The sequence below is a fragment of the Euphorbia lathyris genome, chromosome 3, assembly GCF_963576675.1.
Source record: "Euphorbia lathyris chromosome 3, ddEupLath1.1, whole genome shotgun sequence".
NCBI lineage: Eukaryota > Viridiplantae > Streptophyta > Magnoliopsida > Malpighiales > Euphorbiaceae > Euphorbia > Euphorbia lathyris.
This window is the reverse complement of record NC_088912.1, coordinates 28,682,770-28,701,601: the sequence shown is the minus strand read 5'-3', so window position 1 is coordinate 28,701,601 and position 18,832 is coordinate 28,682,770.

The window sequence follows — 18,832 nt, the reverse complement described above, 5'->3', positions numbered from 1 at the left end:
TCAGATTTGGGATCTTACAAAGGATGGTAGATATTCATCGAAGTCAGGGTATAGAGCAATTGAACATGCACTTTTTGACCGCACACCGGTAGAGGGATGAGGGAAGTGTTGAAACACCTTTCCACATAATTTTGATTTGACAAAATTGTTTAAGTATAATATTCTAAACACACTAAGTTTAAATGCTTTGATTTATTCTACTAATGTGTTTGTTCAATGTTGAGTTAAATTGTTTATAAGACACAAGAATTAAAAGGCCCAAGCCCAATACGGAAGTCAAAGCCCAAGTCAAACAATTCAAGACAACTCGGCCCGCGTATGTCAAAACGTTGTCGCTGTGTACAAAACGCAACTCAACATCAGAAGGATCTAGAAGACCTTCGTGGAACAACTTCGGGACGAAGCTACTGAGTTGTTTCGACAAAGCGTACAAGACAGCAGCTGGCTAGGAAAAACTTCCAGACAAAGTATTTCCACTTTGGGTAAAGTTTAGACGACACAGTATGCTGTCCAGTTGACTTTACCATAAAAGGAGAGACATTCTGCCGAGCTGACTAAAAGCTGACCGAGGACAGAAGATACTCAAATCTGATTGGCCGAGAGCTCTGAGCAAGACAGGATGACAACGACAGGAAGCCGTTTCCCTCCAACGGTTATTTCAAAATTCGAAATGACCGACGTCTAGACGTCTCTATAAATAGTGCCATCAGAAGCTTCACTCTACACAGAACTTGATCAAGCCATTACGCTGACCAAATCTCTACGCAAAGTTCTGCAAGAAAAAGCAAAGCAACCTTACACTAAATTTCATATCTTTTGTGTAAAAGTCTAGAGTGATTATTCAATCATCTAAGGTGTCTTAGCAAATCATTATTTAGGACAAACATTTATCATTTCTAGAGATTGGAAAGGAGAGGCTGAGTACTCGGTTATAGTACTCAGCGAGAGATTAGGATTGAGTAGATGTATAGAGGAAGGTACTTTTGTTATACTCAATTGCTAAGATTGTAAAAAGTTTGAGGCTCTACCTTTAAAGAGCTCAGTAGAGAATTCGAAACCTCGGAACGTGTTCCAGGGACAGGACGTAGGCTTAGAGGCCGAACCTGGATAAATCTGCTGAGTAACGTATTTCTTACCTTTAACTCCTTATATTTATTGCATGCTTAAATAACCAAAAACTGACCAAGTAAAGAGGTCAAGCTGAGTTGTGCGCATTGAACATCTGAGCTCAGGAATAGACTCTAAGTGCTATCTCCTGACTCAAGCTAAGAAACTGACCTAGTCACCAGTTGACTAAGCCAGTATCTTACTGTTTACTCTGCGCCGCTGTTAAAACCTTTTTCCTAAGAAAAAGAAGTCTGCCCTAACGAAAAAAGTTTAAATAGTTCCTAACCCCCCCCTTGGAACTATACTTGTAACGTTATAAGGGACCAACAAGTGGTATCAGAGCTTAAAAGCTCACTGTAAAAGGTTTAACCACCTTGAGCTGATTCCCACTATGGGCGAAAACAGCACTCGGTTTCTCCCAGGAAACCAAACAACTCAGATATTGCCTGAGGGGTTGTCCACTACTCGGCCTCCCCTATTCTTCGGGTCTAACTATACCTTCTGGAAGAATAGGATGAAAAATTTCATTCAGGCTACAAATATGAGTGCCTGGCTATCTATAGTCCAAGGCCCATTTGTACCTGTCGAAGTTGTGGCTGGCCAAACAGTTGTAAAAGCTGAGGCCAAATGGACAAAGGATGATCTCAAGAAGCTTCAAAATCACGCTTCGGCTATTAATATGCTTCACTGTGCGCTCGATGCTGCAGAATATAATAAAATCTCAGGTTGTGAGTCGGCGCAAGAGATCTAGAAGAAGCTGGAAGTCACCTACGAGGGAACCAATAAAGTAAAGGAGTCCAAGGTGAACCAGCAGATGAGACTGTACGAGCTGTTCGAGATGAACAATGATGAGGGCATTTCAGACATGAATGCAAGATTTACCAACATCATAAATGAGCTTAAGAGACTTGGGAAAATCTTCACTGAGGAAGAACAAGTCAAGAAGATTCTCAGAAGTCTTCCTAAAGACTGGCAAGCAAAGAAGACCGCTGTTGAGGAAGCTCAGGATCTCACCACCTACAAATATGATGAGCTCATCGGTTCACTGCTGACCCATGAGATCTCAATGAAGAATTTTGAGGTGAAAGAAAAGTCTGAAGACAAGAAGCAGAAATCTCTTGTCATGAAAGCTGACTCCACTGATGGGAGCTCAACAGACGACGAAGAGATGGCTATGTTCACAAGAAAGATGAAAAGGCTATTCAGAAAGAATGACAAATATTCTAAGAAGCCTTACAGAAAGTTTGATAAGTATAAAGCTGACTCAAGCGACAGCAAATACAAAAAGGACAGTTCAAAGCCCATTACATGCTTTGAGTGTCATCAAACTGGCCATATTAAGTCAAGCTGCCCCACACTGAGGAAAGACAATAAGAGCAGTAAAAAGGCAATGGTGGCAACATGGAGAGATAGTGATGAGTCTTCATCAACAGAAGCTGAGGCCACCGAGTCAGCAAAGATATGCTTCATGGCCGACGAACTTGCTGAGCCATACGTCTCTGAGCATGCTGACCCCTCCATCGCATCTGATGATGAGGAGCAATCAAATGAGGTAATAACACTTCCCCATCTCAGAAACGATATGGTTAATGCCCTGAGTGATCTCTACACACTTGTCAAAAAGTGTAATAAGAAAGTTAGAGCACTCAGCATGCGCTGTGACGAAGTTGAAGAGGTCAAACTGAGTGACCTCAGATACCTTCTTCAGGACAACTCAACTTTGCATGATAACATGAAGGTCATGCATAAGTTTGTCTCTGAAGTTCAGTCAGATTCAAAGAAACTGAGAAAGGATGTCACAACTATCCAGAACCAACTAAAGGTTCCAAATAAAAGAAACATTCCTCTGAGAACTCAGTACCGAGGTACTCAGCAGAGATGGAATCCCCAGCGGAATGTCTAGTGTGACTTCTGTGGGAAGAAAGGACACACCACAAAGGTGTGCTGGCACGCTCAGCACTGGGTGCTGACCAGTCAGTGAGACATCCTAAACAGAAGGTCAGCTGTGACTTCTGTGGAAAGAATGGCCATACTGTCCAAGTATGCCGCCATAAAATTAAGTATGATGCTTTACTTATTGAACCTAACAAGCCATGACCCAAAAAGAATTGGGTACCTAAAAGTAACTAGTTATAATGCAGGTAAGCCTGAGGTGTGCTGAAAAGTCAAAGATGTGGTATATTGACAGCGCATGCTCGAGGCATATGACGGGTGATGAAACTCAGTTCATCACATTTGAGCGTAAACGAGGAGGAAGCGTAAGTTTTGGAGACAACAAAAAGGGTAAAATAGTAGGGTCAGGAACCATCGGAGGTAATCCTACTATTGAGTCAGTCTCCCTAGTCAGCGAACTCAAATATAACTTACTCAGCGTAGCTCAGCTATGTGACAATGGGAGAAAAGTTATATTTGATGCTACTAGATGTAAAATATATGAGGGTAAAACAAATGAGTTGATTTTAACTGCCCCTCGCATTGATAATGTCTTTATGCTAGACCTAGAGAAAAAGATTTCAAAAATTGTATGCTTAGTTTCAAAGGAAGAAAATTCCTGGCTATGGCACAGGAGACTTAGTCATGTAAGCATGGACCTCTTGGCCAAATTAGCAAGAAAGCAATTGGTTGAGGGACTGCCTAAACTTAAATTTGAAAAAGATCAATTATGCCACGCTTGCCAAGCTGGAAAACAAACCAAACAATCTTTTCATAGCAAAAACATTGTCTCAACTAAGCGTCCGTTAGAATTACTACACTTGGATATCTTCGGTCCAGTCCAGCCGCTGAGTCTGGGTGGAAGAATATTTTCCTTGGTCATTGTAGATGACTTCTCTCGGTGCACTTGGGTCATCTTGCTGAGTAGCAAGGATGAGACCTTTGAGACATTTTCAAATTTGGTTAGAAAAATTGGAAATGATAAAGACCTAAAATTGGCTCACATCCAAAGTGATAATGGTGGAGAATTCAAAAACCAAAAGTTTGTTGATTTCTGTGAAGCCAGCGGCATTGACCACAATTTTTCTACTCCTTGAACACCTCAACAAAATGGGGTTGTTGAAAGGAAGAACAGAACTCTGGTTGAAATAGCCAGGACAATGCTGGATGAGCATAGGCTTCCAAAGTATTTTTGGGGAGAGGCTGTTAACATAGCATGCTATATTCTTAATAGGGCTCTAGTCAGACCTATATTAAAGAAAACCCCCTATGAACTTTGGAAAGGACGAAAGCCCAACATTGGATACTTTCGTGCCTTTGGCTGTAAATGTTTTATTTTGAATACCAAAGATAGCTTAGCAAAGTTTGACTCAAAAGCTGATGAGGCTATCTTTTTGGGCTACTCAACAAACAGCAAAGCATACATAGTTTTTAATAAGCGAACTCAAGTTTTAAAAGAGTCAGTACATGTTGAGTTCGACGAAACTAACCCTGCAGGTAGATACCAGCCGCTGACCGAGGATGATCCACACTCAGTAACCACCGCTGACCAAGAACCAGCTACTGAGTCATTCACTAAAAGGCTGACCAAGAGTAAGAGTGAACCTAAGATTGTTTTCACTGATCAGTCTACTTCTGCAAAGATTGTTGAAACACAGACAGCACAAGACATCAATCTACCTAAGGAGATAAGGATTCCAAGAGGGCACTCAAAGAGTGCAATCCTTGATTCTGCTGGGAATACCCTAATGACAAGAAATCAACTCAGGAAGTACCTCAGCAACGTGGCCTTCGTCTCAGTTCAGGAACCAAAGAATTTCACTGAAGCTGAGTACGACGAATTCTGGATGATCGCAATGCAAAAGGAGCTCGATCAATTCAGAAGGAATGATGTATGGGAGCTAGTGCCACATCCAAAGAGTCAGAAGACCATTGGAACAAGATGGGTCTTCAGAAACAAGATGGATGAACAAGGGAACGTGGTCAGAAACAAAGCAAGACTTGTAGCTCAGGGCTACAGTCAGCAAGAAGGTATTGACTACGGTGAGACCTTTACCCCAGTGGCAAGGCTAGAGGCAATTAGAATTTTATGTGCATATGCATCTTACATGAACTTTAAATTATTCCAAATGGATGTCAAAAGTGCATTTCTTAATGGAGTTATAAACGAGGAAGTTTATGTTAATCAACCTCCAGGTTTTGAGGATCCTAAATTCCCAAACCACGTTTATAGACTCAAAAAGGCTCTGTACGGCCTCAAGCAATCACCACGTGCTTGGTATGAGAGGCTGACCAGTTTCCTGCTAACTAGAAATTATGTCAGAGGCAAAGCTGATACAACCTTATTCATTAAGAAAAAGGGTAAAGATACCCTGATGGCTCAAATTTATGTTGATGATATAATATTTGGTGCAACTAACGAATCAATGTGCAAGGAGTTTAGCAAACAAATGCAGACTGAGTTTGAAATGTCGATGATGGGAGAACTAAACTTCTTCCTCGGACTTCAAATTAAACAAGGAAAGAATGGCATCTTCATCAGTCAAGCCAAATATGCCAAGGAGATATTAAAGAAATATGATTTGGAAAATTGCAAGCCAATATCCACTCCTATGGGCACTGACACTGTCCTATGCGCTGACGAGAATGGTAAGTCAGTAGACAGCAAATTATATTGAGGTATGATAGGCTCTCTACTTTACTTAACAGCAAGTAGACCGGACATTCAGTTCTCAGTATGCTACTGTGCTAGATATCAATCTAACCCTAAGGAATCTCATTACATTGCTGTAAAAAGAATCCTTAGATATTTGCAAAGCTCAGTGAACGCAGGTTTATGGTATCCCAATACTCATGATTTCACACTCATTGGATACAGTGACGCTGACTATGGACGGGACAAGCTGGAACGAAAAAGCACCTCTAGAGGATGCCACTTCTTAGGAAGCTGTCTTGTATCCTGGTTCAGTAGAAAGCAGACATCAGTAGCCTTGTCTACCACTGAAGCTGAGTACATTGCTGCTGGTCACTGTGTTGCTCAAGTCCTATGGATTAAGCAACAGCTTGAAGACTATGGTGTTCAAACGAAGACAATTGAAGTCAAATGTGACAACAAAAGTGCAATTGATCTATCAAAGAACCCAATCTAGCACATCAGAATGAAGCATGTCAGCATCAGACATCACTTCATTAGAGACCATGTACTCAAGGGTGAGATCAAGCTGACCTTTGTCCCAACGGATGAGCAGCTTGCGGATATCTTCACGAAGCCACTGGCTCGTGAGCAGTTCAGCATTCTGAGAGAAGCTATTGGTATGTTTAATCCTCTTTAATAAATTCCTGTACTAAATGTATATGCATGCTGAGTGAATTATTATACTGAATGATTCTTTTTGCTGAGTACTCAATGCAAATGATTGAACATCAAATACTGAGTAAATGTGCACACCGAGTAAGTTAGCTCAAAACTTAGAAATCATCCATTTATGTAATGCTGACCACTCAGAATATAAAACGCTTAGTATTCTAAACGCTGAGTGTTAGATCCGTTATAGTAAATGCACAAGCACGCGAATAGCCACCTAGGATGACGTATGCGCCGAATGTGTCATAAAAGTCAGGATCATTGTCGGTTCACAATCCCGAGGCAAAGCTAACACATGGATTCGATAAGATCCACTTTTCACTGCTATAAATAATGGGCAAATCCCCATTGTTATTCTTTTACATCTACCGAATTCTCTGGCAAAGCATTCTCTCTCTCTAAAAACTCTAAAGCTTCCAAATCTTCAACTATGACTAAGGTCTCCGTTAATATGTCTGGTGCCGGTCACCCTAAGACCAGTTCCGATGAACCTTCCAGGCTCCCTGCTACGCCGAGCAAAGGCAAAACTGGGCAAGCCACCTCCTCCAAAGGAAAGCCGACCAAGGCTAGAACCTATACTAAGGTCTTCGACAATATTATCGAATGGAAAGTAGATTTCTCACGATGGGTGTCTGAGGCCTTCGTAACATCCGAGCAACCCTTCTGCGAGTGGATATCGAAGAATGGCTGGGCAGAGTTGTTCTCCATTAGAGATCACACTTATCCCGACCTAGTAAAGGAGTTCTACCATAATCTCCGAGTTGCCGATGATAACCAGGATTATCTGGTAACTGTGGTAAAGGAAAAGACCATCTTCATAAACCCTAACTATCTGGCGAATTTGCTGAAGTTGAAAAATGAAGGAGCAAAACTGAGGCGATCTGGAGATCATGACGGTACTGGGTACGAGGTCACCTTCTGTAAACCCCTTGGCCACTCAGGAGAAGTCTCAAGTTCCTCTATGGGTCAGCACCAAAAGATGGCTCACTATCTGCTGAGCTACTTCATTTATCCCAAGATCAACTGCACCACCTCAGCAACGAACTTTGAGCAATGCTTCATATGGCATATGCTGACATACAAGTCGATCAACATGCCAGTATTCTTCATTGCTGGCTTCCTAAGGAGCACCGGAACTCTAAGGTTGGGCTCGCTCATCACCAGGATCCTCATTGATCATCAAATAGACCTAATTGATGAAGTTAAAGCTAGAGGATCTGAAATCACAGCAGCTTCGCTGAGGGCTTTGAAGTTCAATCAGCCTCTGAAGAAAGGAAAAACCGCTGCTGCTGGTGAACAACAAGCTGAGGAAATAGCTGTCCCAAAGAAAGGGAAAAGGACTAAGGTCCCAACTTACCGTAAAAGGAAAGCTGTTGAGACTCCTTCACATGATGCTGAGTCTCCAGCTAAGAGGCAGAAGTCAGCTGCTACAAAAGGTCAGGAGAGACCTAAGTCAGCTGAGAAAAGGAGCAGGCAAGATGAGCCTGAAACTGAGGAAAGAACTAATGCCGATGAGCAACCTCAAAAGAAGCAGAAGTCTTCTACACTGACTCCTATCGATGCAATCCCTACTGACGTCATTGTTCCTGGTGATTCTCACTACACAAAGTGTCTAGGAACTGCTGCTGAGCAATAGCAAGAGGATGATGTGCAACTAGATGATCAGTTCATTGCACAAGTTGAGGAAGAATTGGATGGGGATGATGAAGAAGATGAGGAATATAGAGAAGAAAACAGTGATGATGCTGGCTCCGAGGAGACAGCTAGTGAGGACGAAGCTGAGCAAGCCAATACTGAGTTGGCTGCTGGAGAAGAACAAGAACCTGACCAATACAATATTAATCAACCATAAGAACAAGCTGACCAGCTTAATGATGATCAAGAAGAAACTTCCCCTTCTCACTCAGGAGAGTCTATTCAAGCTGACACTCCTCCTCCTCCTCCTCGCAGAAGAAAATTGGTTAAGGCAAGTCTGAAGACAGTCAGCGACCTTCCTGTTCAACCACCAAATGTCCCTAATTTTGTTATCCAGAAACCGACCCAAGACCCTTCCAAACTCAAGCTGAAATTTTTCAAAAAGCAACCATCTTCTGCTCCATCGGCGTCTCTCGAAAATCAAGCCTCTGTTTCTTCACCAAAGGAACATGCCGACTTGAATGCTTCAGCCAACTCAACAAGTCAAGTTGAGTCGATTCCTGTCAATGCTGTCAATCCAAGCATTGTGCTGACTTTTAATATACCTGCCCCAGTCAGCACCAAAAGTATTAGAATTACTTCTTCTCCAATCAACATATCTGCCGATCAATCAGTTCTACCAGAACCTCAAGTACAGATTGGAAGCACATTTCCAGTCACTGACCACGTCATTCCTTTGACTCCTCTTCCCACCGGTCATACTGAGGAACCAAGGCAACTTAATGAAGGCTCTCTAAGCTACATGAATGTCACTGAGTCTGGTAAACGCATCATCGACTCAGTGCAGACATTAATCAAAGACCTTCAACAAGCTACTCCTCCTACTGCTGGGTCTTCTACTGTTGAGACTACTCAGCTCTCCCAAGTAACTCAACTTCTCAATAAAGTTAAGGGATTCAAGGAATTGCTGAGTATCATCATTACCTTTCAAGCACAGCAAGCTAAGCAGGATTCCATCGCAAAGATGGCTGAGATCCAGCTGACAACAGTTCAACATCTCAACGCTCTACAATAACAAGTTCAGACTTTGTCAGCTGCGAACACACGCTATGCTACTTCTGATGAAGTTAAAATGCTCTTTGCTCAGCTTCACACCGAGCAAATCAAAACCAACGAGCAAATGGTCTCTTATTCTCAGTGCTCAGTGGAGCAAATTAGTGAGGCCGTTCGATTGCTGAACTTGAACAAGCAAGAGATGGACACTGACGCCATGAAACAAAATGAGATGCTATCTATTACAAGACAAACCTTCAACCATATTCGTCACAGCAATATTCAGCGTCAATACTACGACACAGCCCTATTAAAGACTTTTCATCAAGTCGTTGCTGGTTTGACTGATGCACTTACTTGGGTAGGTAAATCTCAAGCTTTCATAGTCAGCACGATCAGCGCTGCTGAACTTAATATACCCTCCGAGGTCTCAGATAACGGAGTTGCTATTTTTGATGGTGTCAATAAAAGCGCTGATAGACTTAAAGCGTTGTCCACAGAACTGACCAGAGCCGTCTTAACCGACGCCTTTAGGCCTCCTCCTCCCGATGCTGACAAAACGGGGGAGAAAGAAGTAGCGAGAACACAGCATGAGTCTAGTCAGTCCAAACTGAAGAAAAAGAAATAGATATAGGCTAGATCAGTATAGGCTAAGTATGTAGTCTCTATGCTTGTCTTTTGTCTTTTGTTTCTTCTGTTTGTAAACGCTGACTACCTATATTAATATCATACTTGCATCTTTTATTCAAACCCTGAGTTATGATTTATTTTTATATACGATGCTGTGTATTGAGTTATTATGTATCTTCAATTGAATCAGCTATGTTTAATACTTGTAAAACTTATTGATTGAACCCAATGGTGATAACATGTTTGACATTGACTTATATGTTTATAAAACATTGTCTTATAAAACTCATTGAACAACAAATTACTCAGCGTCCTCTGAATGTTAAAACCTTCCACTTAATACTGAGTAAAATAGAATATGTTCCATGAGCTGACCTATATCTGAAAACTGACCTTAGACTTACTCGATTAAACCTTTAAATGTTTAGAGTAAAACTAAGTCAGTAGCTCAACCCTTACGGGGGAGTTTGCTAAGTATATTAGGTCAACTATCATGGGGGAGCTCAATACTGAGTTCTTCGCTGAATAGTTTTGCCAACATCAAAATGGGGGAGTTTGTTGAAACACCTTTCCACATAATTTTGATTTGACAAAATTGTTTAAGTATAATATTCTAAATACACTAAGTTTAAATGCTTTGATTTATTCTACTAATGTGTTTGTTCAATGTTGAGTTAAATTGTTTATAAGACACAAGAATTAAAAGGCCCAAGCCCAATACGGAAGTCAAAGCCCAAGTCAAACAATTCAAGACAACTCGGCCCGCGTATGTCAAAACGTTGTCGCTGTGTACAAAACGCAACTCAGCATCAGAAGGATCTAGAAGACCTTCATGGAACAACTTCGGGACGAAGCTGCTGAGTTGTTTCGACAAAGCGTACAAGACAGCAGCTGGCTAGGAAAAACTTCCAGACAAAGTATTTCCACTTTGGGTAAAGTTCAGACGACACAGTATGCTGTCCAGTTTACTTTACCATAAAAGGAGAGACATTCTGCCGAGCTGACTAAAAGCTGACCGAGGACAGAAGATACTCAAATCTGATTGGCCGAGAGCTCTGAGCAAGACAGGATGACAATGACAGGAAGCCGTTTCCCTCCAACGGTTATTTCGAAATTCGAAATGACCGACGTCTAGACGTCTCTATAAATAGTGCCATCAGAAGCTTCACTCTACACAGAACTTGATCAAGCCATTACGCTGACCAAATCTCTACGCAAAGTTCTGCAAGAAAAAGCAAAGCAACCTTACACTAAATTTCATATCTTTTGTGTAAAAGTCTAGAGTGATTATTCAATCATCTAAGGTGCCTTAGCAAATCATTGTTTAGGACAAACATTTATCATTTCTAGAGATTAGAAAGGAGAGGCTGAGTACTCGGTTATAGTACTCAGCGAGAGATTAGGATTGAGTAGAGGTATAGAGGAAGGTACTCTTGTTATACTCAGTTGCTAAGATTGTAAAAGGTTTGAGGCTCTACCTTTAAAGAGCTCAGTAGAGAATTCGAAAGCTCGGAACGTGTTCCGGGGACAAGATGTAGGCTTAGAGGCCGAACCTGGATAAATCTGCTGAGTAACGTATTTCTTACCTTTAACTCCTTATATTTATTGCTTGCTTAAATAACCAAAAACTGACCAAGTAAAGATGTCAAGCTGAGTTGTGCGCATTGAACATCTGAGCTCAGGAATAGACTCTAAGTGCTATCTCCTGACTCAAGCTAAGAAACTGACCTAGTCACCAGTTGACTAAGCCAGTATCTTGTTGTTTACTCAGCGCCGCTGTTAAAACCTTTTTCCTAAGAAAAAGAAGTCTGCCCTAACGAAAAAAGTTTAAATAGTTCCTAACCCCCCCTTGGAACTATACTTGTAACGTTATAAGGGACCAACAGGAAGCTATGGGAGTTACAAATCCCCCCAAAATGGAAAGCTTTTGTATGGAAGCTGTGTTCTGGATGCCTCCTGACTTGAGTAAATCTTATGAGGCATCATATACCAGTACCGACACCATGTGTGCTGTGTGGAGAGGAGGAGGAGACATGCAAACATTTATTCTCACTTTGTTGTTTTGCAAGTGAATGTTGGAGGGAAGTGGGGATCTTGAAACCGATGGGAGAATACCAAATGGCACTGCAATGGTTAATCTCGGGATCCACGGTTATAAGTAACAAGATGCTTGTACAATGGATTCTGGTTGTACTCATGATTTGGAGACATGGAAACAACAAACTATGGAACGACACTGAAGTCACCACCGCTGAGTGCATAAGGAGAGGTAAAATGCAGCTTTGGGAATGGTCTACAACTAGACAAACCGCAACTGGAAATTGGACCTGCATAGCACGAACTTAATTGCAGCAGCATCAGGAAGCAGTAGCAGGTGGCAAGCAGTTCCCGAGACACCTCACGGGATGGACCAGCGACCCACGAGCAGCAACCAGCGAAATAGAGGCTGTAGCAGGCGAACAGCAGCTCCCGGTCATGGCGTCGGTATTGCATATGCAGAAAACGCATATGTAGACGCAGAAACCATAAATGCAGCAACAGAAAATGCAGGATCAACAGCTCCCGGGTCACAACCTTTTGCAGTTCTAACTGATGTTGGCCGTACGAGGGCGAATGCAAAAAATGCAGGACCAGGCGCTAAATTTCAACCAACAGCAACGACACACCGACGGAATGAGCGAGGGGAACCAACTTCTGTTCAACGAGTCATAGAAGGGTGGAGAAGACTGCAACATGGCTTCGTGAAATGCAATATAGACGGAGCTAATTTTAAAGAACCGGATGAGGGAGGCACTAGTTTGATTGTACAAGGAGAAACAAGTCATTTCATGTGTTTTGGCAGCAGTGTGTATACCAGAACCTTCACACCTAGCCTGATCGAAGCGCTTGCTTTGTGGGAAGGGCTGCTTTGGGCTGTCAGACACCAATGGACGAAGGTTGAGTTCGAATCGGATGCACTAAATATGGTAAAAGCCACTACATAGACGATTTCTGACTTATCCGACTTTGGTATGGTTATTCAAGATTGTAGACATTTATTATTAAACAATCAAGAATTCTTGGTTAAATATGTTCCTCGATTAGCGGATGGGGCTGCTCACTTAATGGCAAGGCAATCCCATTCCAATGCTAATTCTTTTGTTTCAAGTGTAAAGCCATTTTGGCTAACATCCGTTCTTGAGCAGGACCTTTATTCATGTTCGTTTTAAATGAAGGGCTTTAATTACAAAAAAAAACATTAAAGAAATAAATACTGAAGTTGTTACAAATTTTTCTTTTCTTTTTATAACCGAAACATTAGTGTAAGGAAATAAATACTGAAGTTATTATTAAATTTATAACCAAAACATTAATGTAATGAAATAAATACTGAAGTTATTACAAAAAATTTATAACCAAAATGTTAGGATTAATCTGACCCGCCTAAAATGGAACGGGCCAAACCCATCTTATGAGATGGAGTAATTAGGGTTTTGGATGCCATATAAAAGGAACACCACTAAACCCTAATCAAGATATATATAAAGCTGATCATAATCAGATACACTCTCTCCCTCTCATCTCTGCCTCTTGTGCCTCTTTCTCTCCTTCTCGATCTCTCAATCAGTTCGTCTTCTAGTCTGTGGATTACACATCCTTCCCCGGCTAAACACCGAGTGGTTGATTGTCTCTGGTGGTATAAAGATCGTGGTGATTAGATCCACTTTCGCTTCTAACGAGATTAATCTGCTAAATAAGGTATACCCGATCCTTTAATCTCAATTGGATTAGTTACCGTTAATCCCTTCATTGGTATCAGAGCCTCAGATCTTGTACTCCATGTTTTCTGTATCCATAGATATGAAGAAAGTTCTGGGATCATTCAATAGAATGATCGTATTGATTGATTGAGTAATTGAGCGTTTGTGTTATTTGATTTTATGTTTTTTATTATCGAACAACATGAACAAAGTTTCTTTTTTTTATTTGATTTGTATAAAAAAAAGTGTGTTTTTGGATCTCCTTAAAGCGAAACACAATCAAAAGGAATCCATATTTTATGTTTATTCAAAATTGTTCAAGGTCAGAAATTTGCTTTGGGATGCAAGTTTCTCGAAAAATCTATTCACGGATTGGAAAAAAAGTCTTTTAGATTCATTTTTGTCTGATGTTTCTCTGCAAATAATTTCCAGGATGTTTTTCGAGAAAAACGGCCCCACCATCATATCGAGAAGCCCCAAAAACCATAGGATCGATATATTACGGCGGCCGAACAGAAGTTGGTATAAAGCTGGTATGACATCAATGTTGATTTTTGTTTTAGTTTCAAGTAGATTTTTTAATTGAATATGATTCCATAAAGTTCCAAATTAACTAATGTTAGCAATTAACTTTATAGAATGAGTTATCTCATGTTTGTTTTAGAAATAGGTTAGGGAGATAGGAGAGGGATACGAGTCTTATCCCTCAACGGGGCGTTTGGTATTATATCGGGATAGGGATATGGATAAAGGTTGGGGTAGGGATAAGGATAAATGGTTGGGATAAGGATAAAAATATGATAGTCGAGAATTATATTCAATGTTTGGTACGTGGGATAGGGATGAGGATAAAATAATACATTTTACTATTTTAACCTTATTTAAACTATATAACATTAATTTGAGGGATAAGATGGACTTTTCCATCCTATTAAAATCGCAGGAGCTTATCCTACCTCCTTATACCACCCCCCTCCTGAGTATAGGATTTGAGGGATAAGAAGCTTATGCCTCATCCGTCTCACTCTTCTATCTCCCAAACAAACACGGGATAACTTATCTCGTGTTTTTTATCCCTATCCCACCTTCCATATCCCTTCTAACAAACACCCCACAAATCCTATACCCAGGAGGGGGTGGTATAAGGAGGTGGGATAAGCTCATGCGGTTTTAATAGGATGGAAAAGTCCATCGTATCCCTCAAATTAATGTTATGTAGTTTAAATAAGGTTAAAATAGTAAAATGTATTATTTTATCTCTATCTCTATCCCACATACCAAACATTAAATAATAATTCCCAACTATCATGTTTTTATCTTTATCCCAATCATTTATCCATATCTTTGAATTAGTGCCTAAACAAAATTTTAATTTAATTTATAGCTTTAAAATTTATGATATATAGTTGTATTTATAGCTTTAAAATTCGTGATATATAGTTGTAGTAGAAAGGCTTTAACTTTCCTGCGAAAATCAACATTTTCTTCTGCAAAATCTACTTGAAAATTTTAGTTGGATAATGGTCATTTTATTTACTACATCTGGTTTTGAGGATCTCTTTTATTTCACTCTTAAAAATTTCTCCCTTTTTATCTCAAAAAAAAAAAAAAAAAATTCTCCCTTTTAATTCGAAAAGGGATCTTCAGTGCTTTTTCATGTCCTCTCCAGTAAAGAAGAATATGGTCTTTTAAGGCTTTTGTTTATTTGTGATAGGTGCTTTTTCTGTTATTTATATAAAATTTGCATCCAATGATGATTTCCATGTTTGTGAGAGACCCAATGTAAAAATTCATGAAGCTTGATCTTCTGTTGAAATCTTCTTACTACTCTTATGAGTAATTTTAAGTTTATATGCAATATTTTGTAACGGCATTATACGATTAGAGAGTGAAGGTCAAATGCTTAGGAGTTGAGATATATGAAGACTTATTTGATGGGCTCATGAGGTAATTTTTTTGATTTTGAATTTATAGTTCATATATTACTCTGTATGTTTTACTTTCTACTCCTTCATGACCATTGATGAGTTTGGAATTGAGTTTTAATTATTTCTTTAAAATATTGTATTATTGGTGCTTTTCTATCTATTTTTTCAAACTAATGTTTTACTTCATTAAAGTTATCGGTTAGCCTTGCTTTGCGGTTTAACAGGTGATGTTGTTGTGTATTTATTCAGTTTCTTTCCCTTAAAGTTACTAATTTTTATCCGAATTTTCTATACTCTACAAGGAACCATACAGTGTTCAATGACATAATAATTTCGTATATCAGAGTCTTTACTTCTCTTATCTTTGGGTCTAATATGCTTATTTGTTTTGGTTGGCTAGGTAGTGAAAGTTTACTTTAGATTTTATAAAATTCAAATCAATTTATGCTGCTTATTTGACATCTCTAGGTAAAATAAATTTCTTTTTTCCATTGATTTCATGCAGATCAGGTAAATTGCAATTAAAAAACATTAGTGTACACTCCGGTGAAGTTCATATGAAACCGATTTGTTACATTCCTAAATTAAACCTAACATTCAATATTAGTGTCGATTTAGAATATCATCTTCTGTTCTCTCTTCTTTTCTCTCCATCTATCTTTTACTATTATCTCTCTTTCCAATGAGTTTAATTTTGTTCTCTTCCCCCGACTCTCTCTATCCCTTCTCAATGACCTGTGATTTATTATCATTCATTTTGGCTTGATTGGATTCAACACGAAATGTTAAATGATTACAACTTTGTAGGTTTCAGGATATAGAAATGATTCATCTACTTCACTGCCCTTAGGTAACCCTTCTCTATAGAACAAAGGTATCCACAAAATGGATTTGGTATTTTGTTTATAAATTTGTTAATGCAACTTTATGCTATATTTATACTTTGTTATTTTATTCTCTCATTAGTAGCATTTTAAGATATTATGTTTCGATTGTACCACTTTCTCCTTAATGATATTTTTACACTTGCTTTCGTTTAAGCTTTTGGAGGGATTGAATATATATTGTTTCACATTTGTTTTGTTTTGCTTCTTCCGATACCACATAAGGAGATAATGGCATATGAGGATATATTAGCGCAATTTTTTTATATATAATTTGGTTATTGACAAACTAAAATTCCAAAAAAATTGTATTAAATTGTTCGATTGATTAATAATTTATGGAATGTTTTCTCCTTTGAGTTGTCTATTTGTGAATTGTGATGATTAATATCATAGGTTTTTGGTTTTTAGTCATGATAAAATGTGTGTAGTCAGGGAGTGTTTGGTTAGCTAAACTTAAACTATGGAATGAGAATGAGATTGAATTATTCCTTTTGTTAGTGTTTGGTTAAACAAATATAATTTGGGAATGATAATCTCATTCCCTATAATCAATCATTTATTCCCTCCTCTCTTCACATCAATCACATTTTATTCCCATTACCATTTGATTTATTAAAAAGAACAAAAAAAAACATTGATTTAATAAAAAAAACATTGATTTATTATATTAAAAAGAACAAAAAAGAAAAACATTACATATCCCACTGTATATAATTCGAACCCACGACCTCTATGGTCATTGGTAAACTCTCAACCAACAAGCTAAGAAACTTCCCCACAAAAAAAAAAAACCCCACTATTTATAACTATAAAAGTGATGATTATTTTTTTATGTTTCAAATGGTTTTTTTATAAGCTGGTTACACTATATTATATAGTAATGTTTGTTTTTTTGACTTTATGATACCATTTATTTACTTATAATAAAAAAATATAGTAAAAAACTATTAATTTTATTTTAATATACTATTTTTTACACTTCATTTTTCTTTTTATTAGAATATCTAAAATGATTTAATGTTTTTATTTATTTTTTTTACAACAAAGGTCATTTTATTAATTATCAGCAGCAAGAGCAGTACAGACACAAAAAGGAGGTACTGAAATTCAGACCTTCCTCTCAAAAGCATGTGTAGCTGCACGGGCTAAAAAATGAGCAGCGGAATTCGCTGACCTACGAATAAATGAGATTGACACATTACCTATATCCTTAATAAGGATTTTGCAGTCTTCAATAACTAGATCCAGAGCCGAATTGCCACTAGTTTCTCGCTGAATGGCATACACTAGCAATTGTGAATCCGATTCTACCAACACGTTCTGCCTGCTAGAGTCCTTCAGCCAGCTCAACGCCTCACGACACGAGATCGCCTCAACTAGAAAAGGGTCAAGACAACAATAAATAGTACCGTTGCCTACAGCTTGGAACCCGCCATCGCTATCTCGCAGGATGAATCCATAACCAGCAGTACCCGAGTCAGAAAATATGGCCCCGTCAATATTAAGTTTTAACATACCTGGCGGGGGTTTGCACCATTTCTGAGTTACTTCAGCAGTCGTCACCACCATACCACTTCTCTGGCTCTGGGCAGCTTTCCAACTTGAGATAAATTGCATGGCAGTGGAGAAGAGTATGATAGGTGTCATGACTTATTTTGACCATACTCTATTGTTCCGGTTAAGCCATAAGAACCAGCAGCAGACTGCCACCGTACCAGTTTTCGATGGGAACAATAACCCCAACTTCTCCCAGAACTCTCTAAACGAAGAGCAAGAATCTCCCAGACCTACAACGCTAGTCAGACCCCAGAAAAGTTGAGCCTGATGATAGCCAACTAAGGCATGGAAGTCATCCTCCTCCGATTGCAGGCATGATGGACACAAGTTATTGATCGGAACCCTTCTAGCAGATAAAGCGCTCAGCGACAGTAAACAACCAGCCAAGGTTCTCCAAATTAGATTTTTTTTTACCTTGGGCGGAACCTGAAGTGCCCACACTGTATCCCAATTAACTCCATCAATTGTCAATGATGGATTATTGCCATATTTTTCAGACCACAGGTGTTTATACGCACTTTTCACACAAAACTTGCCTCTCTTTCCCCAGAACCATCCCCACACATCAGACACCAAACGGTGACTTAGAGGAATCCTCCGAATAAGTTCTGTATCCCGATCCACAAAGATCCCATTGATTAATTCCAAGTTCCACTCCCCTGAAGGATGTCGGATGTTATTCACAGTATCCACCTCAAGGCCCGGAAGTCACGCACTTTCTACAAAAGGGTGGTCAGGGTCAGGAAGCCAAGGGTCTTCCCAGATGTTAATAGACTCTCCTGTCCCAACAACGCATCTAGCTCCAGAAATAACAAGTGATTGTGCAGCATGTATACTTCTCCATATTTTTAGACTCATAATTAGGAACAATTGATCTCTTAGGTGTGGAATTACATTTATTGTCTTTGTGCTCATAGGAATTGCATCCAATACTGGTTGAATTTTGTGTTTCTATTAAGCTTGAAATGATTAGGCAACCTAGGTATAGCCCTTTGTGAA